The 5237-nt window shown below is 40.3% G+C and overlaps 1 pseudogene; it reads left to right on the forward strand.

The window, feature by feature from the left end:
* The first annotated feature begins 4608 nt into the window (after window positions 1-4608).
* LOC102813314 overlaps window positions 4609-5237 on the forward strand; it is a 1839-nt pseudogene continuing 1210 nt past the window's right edge.

Consider the following 5237-nt stretch of genomic DNA (forward strand, 5'->3'; position numbering starts at 1 on the left):
AGTCATTTCTCTATTTATCATGTTATATGTCAGTCCATTGGTGAGTATGTTTGTTTCCTTGAATTGTAAGTGCAACTCATCCTGAGGCATTAGCCCACAGCGCCACACCAGGACTCCTGGTGTGGGCTAATGCTTATGAATAGCACGACTTAAAATTGTGAAATCGTCTGCACTAAACAAAGCAGTGTATAGATTTAATGCTGTCCCAATCTAGATTCCAATGTCATTTTTAAAGATGGCCCCTGTAAGGAGTGTGGGTCCATTGCACTGCCTAATTCTTCTGACCTAACTGAGCAGGACTGTGGAAGATTTTGGCTTCAAAACACAAGGACGATATGGAAACGAAAAAGAAATGGATTCAAAGAGAAATGTCCAAAGGTGAGTGTACTAGGGTTCAAGTCTCCAGGTTTTTGTGGGAATGCGTTAGTCGGTACAGGTGAGACAAGTGGGTCCTTCTTTCTAGTATCTTCCTTCCATCTCCTGCCTGGGGAGCATTGTGGGAGGTGTCACTTCACAAAGTTTGTCTTTCTACCTGTAGGTTTGTCCTTCAAGGCTATTGACTGCTATCTAAAGGAGAAGAGGATGCCCAGAATACTAGTGAGTTTGAACTCCATTAATTTTATGAATTGCTGGCTCATTTACTGCAGAGTAAGCTTATATGTTGTGCTATCGTGGGCAGAGAGAAGACAACATTTTATAATTATTTCTAGTTTTTTGTTTGATTTTTGGAAAGTATTGCCAAGATTGATATTATAAATTCAGAAAAAAGTATTCTTTAAAGACAGCAATCACTAAAAATTGTAAAGGTACTCTTAAATTTCATTGTGTATCCATACACATGCTTTATAATGATGCAATTTTGTATTCTGGGCATATTTTAAATTTTTAAACATTGAAGATATTGAAAATGCAGAAATAGAGAGTATATAAAAATAGGTACTCTGGTACCATCATCAAGCATGTCTAATGGCCAATCTAATTTGTTGTTAAAGCTCAGAATTCAAAATTTCTTTATATATCCACTTTCCCACTCCTAGTTTTCAGGAATGTTATATCATGTGGGTAAATCTGAGAGTACAAGAGGAAGACATGACCACATCCACTTTTCCTCTTCTCTGTCTACTTCTGACTCTAGATGCCCATGCAGCACTTCTTTCTCTAACCCTAGCTGCCTGCACCTAGGTCAGATCTCAGTAGGTCGTAGGCTAGTTTTCTGTAGACTAGGATATAGTACAATTCTTGCCATAAGTTTCAGAATGCAGTCAAAAGCCTCCTTCTGTCCTTATGACTTGAATTATAAGGTGTGCCTTATCCCTTGAGGATTCCAGATGTAAGCTTGGGAGTCTCCTCTGGGATCCCTCACTTTTTACCTGTTGATCTCAGTACTGTGCTGGGTTTGATAAGTCACTGGAACAACCCCCAGAATTCACATAAAGTGTTGTAGTAACGTTTGTAGCTTTCTTGTAAAAAACAGGAGATCGAGGAAGGTATTGATAGGGCAAGGTCTGCTACAATTTCCAGTGCACGTCTTCTTTGTGACAAAAAAGGCTGTGCTGTCTTTTACCAATCAGGAAAGCCTTGGAGCCTGTGCTGAATTTAGTCCACACTCAAGATTGATGAGATACATCTCTTCTCCCTGCCCTGAATTCCTCTGGTCTTTGATGAAAGTGCTATGACTTTATACTGATGTTTTCACACTGTGGATTCACTTCTGGTTCAGAGCTTCTTCCTTCCAAAGAATTGGTAGGGTGCAGACACAATGTGCACATGAAAGGAGGCAGAGAGACAGAGGGAAGGCAAGCCAAAGTTTAAGAAAGGGGATCCCATAGACCTTGTCACAGATGAGAACTGGTTTCCACCTTATGAATCACCGGAGCGCCAAGTGAATTCTTGGTTTCACTTTTATGCTGTTGTCCTTTGTGACTGTCTTTGGTAAACCCGAGAGAACAAGTAGAAGACGATGGCATATTCCTAACACTTTCTCTTGATACCTGTGTTTTCATATCATGATATAAGGCCCATAATTCAACCTTTTTTCCAGGATCTGGTGTACCTCTTTACCTTTGTATTCATAAGCTAACCTTAATTTTGATTTTTCATAGTATCTTATGATTAGTTCATTGGTCACGTCAGATCATTCAGGCCACTGTGCAACACGTGAGGTCCTTTCCTGCATCCTTTGTGGGTGATTTATGGGTAGCCCATATGCCCTGATCTAAAGCACCCGGCAAGCCTGATGCATATCTATTTATATAATGCTCTGAATTAAGGAGCTAGACGAAAACTTTGCAGTTTGTACAGTCCCTCACAATATTACACTATGCAAGGTGAATCTCAACCATGTTGTTCATTCACTTCTGGAGTTGTTTAGTTAAGCCATGGTCATTGAAACTCATAGGTCTCTGCATAGTGAGGATTTCTGCATTAAAAGTGGGTGATTTGTGGAGCCTGTGAATTTTAAAATTTTCCTCAATAAAATGCTTTCAGGACCCTGAAGGTGTATCAGTGAGGTCTTTTCTGCTAAGCAAAAGGACCACATGAAGCCATCATAGCCTGTGCAGAAGCAAGATTTGGAGGTTGCTTCAAAAGATTTAGTCTCAGAAACCCTATGGGGCAATTGTACTTCTCCATATAAAGGTGCTGTGAGTCCGAATTGAGTCCATGGTAACAGCGTACAATATTTGTTGTTGTTTAAAGTTTTTTCTGTTATCTTTAACAGTGACATTACTAGGTATTGTGTCACTCATCACCCATGACATTAACCCATCACCTCTCATCCCCAATCAGAGCATGTAGTACATAGTACCTAGCATTGGGTCAACAGGTTGGCCTCCACCTTGGTAAATCAGAAGGAATTGGGCCTTCAAGAATCCATCAGAGTGGACTTTGGAGGGGTAGTTTAGTTCATTTAGAAGCTTGGCCTTTTTGGTAACAACCAGTGTATCAGTTTTGTGTTTACTGGTGGTGGAACCGGATGCTCCACGTAGGTGGGAGTTGAGGAGAATGTTTCTATACTAGAAGAAGTGACCCACTTTGGAGATCCTGTCTATAAATATGATTTTAATAGAATATTACATTCTCTTGCCCACTGTTTCCATGGATGAATTAATACTCTTCTGTGTGTGTAAAGTGGTAAGAACGTTATTAGAAAAGTTCATTAAAATCATTTAAAAGGCTACCAGAATACTTACCAGAACTTGTCAAAAATATTTCATCTAGAAGTTTATCTCTCTACTCACTTATCTTCTGGTTGAAATTTCCTAGAGTGTTCTCCTTTCAGTCTTCACTATCTGTTGATACTTAACACTAGAACCCATCTAGTATTTATTTTCTTCTCTTATATCCCATCCTTCCATCATGAATTCTTTAAGTCATTTTTTTTTTAATTTTGCTTTCAGTTCTAAAATTGATTCACAGATCTTTTCTTCATTGTGGATATATCTTTGAGGGTCAGGGTGTGTTTTTTGAATCATTTATGGTCTCCACAGAGTTTCTTGCACTGGTGGGAGCCTAGTTTTGTCAAGAACAACTTGGTTAATTAACAAAACTAGATGAACTTAGTAATGTTCACGATCTTCTTGATCACCAGTGAACTTCTCAGCCTATGAAAAGTGGTGCTTCATTTGCTGTGCATTTATTTATCACTTATGCTAGGAACCAGTTACATTTGAAGATGTCACCGTGGTATTCACAGAGGCAGAATGGAAGAGACTGAGCTCTGAACAGAAAAACCTGTACAAAGAAGTCATGCTTGAGATATACGAGAATCTCTTCTCAGTGGGTGAGGCTGTGCTGTCTTCTTTTCCTTCATGAATTCAGTAGATACTTACTGGCCAAAGTGAGGAGCTCTAGTGTTGCGCTGTAGGATAATGCACTGGAACTGAATGTCATCGATTCAAACCCATCACCTTGTCCCACAGACCTTACACAGATTCTAAAGAATGATTTAGAAGTGACTCTATGGCACTTAACAACAAAATCTATCAGGAGATGCCCATGATATTTAGCAGTTATTGTTGTTAAGTGCTCTTGAGTCTTCTCTGACATTTAGCGACCCTGTATGGTGTTTCCAAAGCACAACTAGTGAGTTTGAACCACTAAACTGGCAGTCGGCATTCCAGTACTTATGCTATAGCGCTCCATCAATCTCCATGGTGGTTAATATTGTTAAGTGCCATGGAATCATTTCCAGATTACAGTTGTCCCAATCTTAGCTGAACTAACTGACATCTTTGTTTTTTTGTAGAACCAAAGCCAGAAACCCAGCACTGTTTCTCCTGTTTTCTGTCTTCTTCTGGTCAGCAAATTTTCAGCCAAAGTGAACTTCAGAAATTCCCAGGATTATGTGCAGAGTGTCCCTTCCATACAACGTCTTCCATACCAGAGTCTCAGAAACAACCTGTCAAGCAGGGTTCTGGTCATAGAATCTGGAAAGAATACACAGATGGTAATGAAAGAGAAGACTTCACCAATACCTTGTGTGTGAGCAGAGTGGAGGGAGAAATGTTATGGGAATTCAGTAACCCACCCCAAAGAGTATCAGCAAGGCTGAGAGAAGGCCACAGAGGTGCAGGAATAAAACCCAACTCAGGCCAGAGGGTGACCTCTATGGAAACAGATAAAACACTAAAGGAAGTAGACACCTCAGGATTTGAAGCAGTCAGCTACAGAGAGGATGGACCAGACTGTGGACTGAAGTCAAAGTTCTTCACAAACCAGAAATTCATTCTCAGCGAGAATCCACATGTTTGTGGTGAGTGTGGTCGATGGTTTGCCCAGAACTCAGCCTTTCTCCTCCACTTAAGAACACACTCAAGGGAAAAGACATATGTTTGCAGTGAGTGTGGAAAAAGATTTGCTCAGAAGTCATACTTGTTGTGTCACAAAACAACACATTCAGGGAAAAAGCCATATGTTTGCAGTGAGTTTGGTCGAGGATTTTCTCAAAAGTCAACCTTTTTGTCTCACCAAAGCACACACTCAAGGGAAAAGCCATATGTTTGCAGTGAGTGTGGCCGAGGGTATGGTACTAGTTCAAATTTGTTCCGTCACCAAAGGATACACTCAGGGGAAAAGCTATATGTTTGCAGTGAGTGTGGTCGAGGATTTGCTCAAAAGTCAGGCTTGTTGAGCCACAAAAGAACACACTCAGGGGAAAGGCCATATATTTGCAGTGAGTGTGGAAGAGGATTTGCTCAGAAGTCACAATTGATTTGCCACAAAAGAACACACTCAGG

This window comes from Chrysochloris asiatica, unplaced genomic scaffold (assembly GCF_000296735.1).
Source record: "Chrysochloris asiatica unplaced genomic scaffold, ChrAsi1.0 scaffold00116, whole genome shotgun sequence".
NCBI lineage: Eukaryota > Metazoa > Chordata > Mammalia > Afrosoricida > Chrysochloridae > Chrysochloris > Chrysochloris asiatica.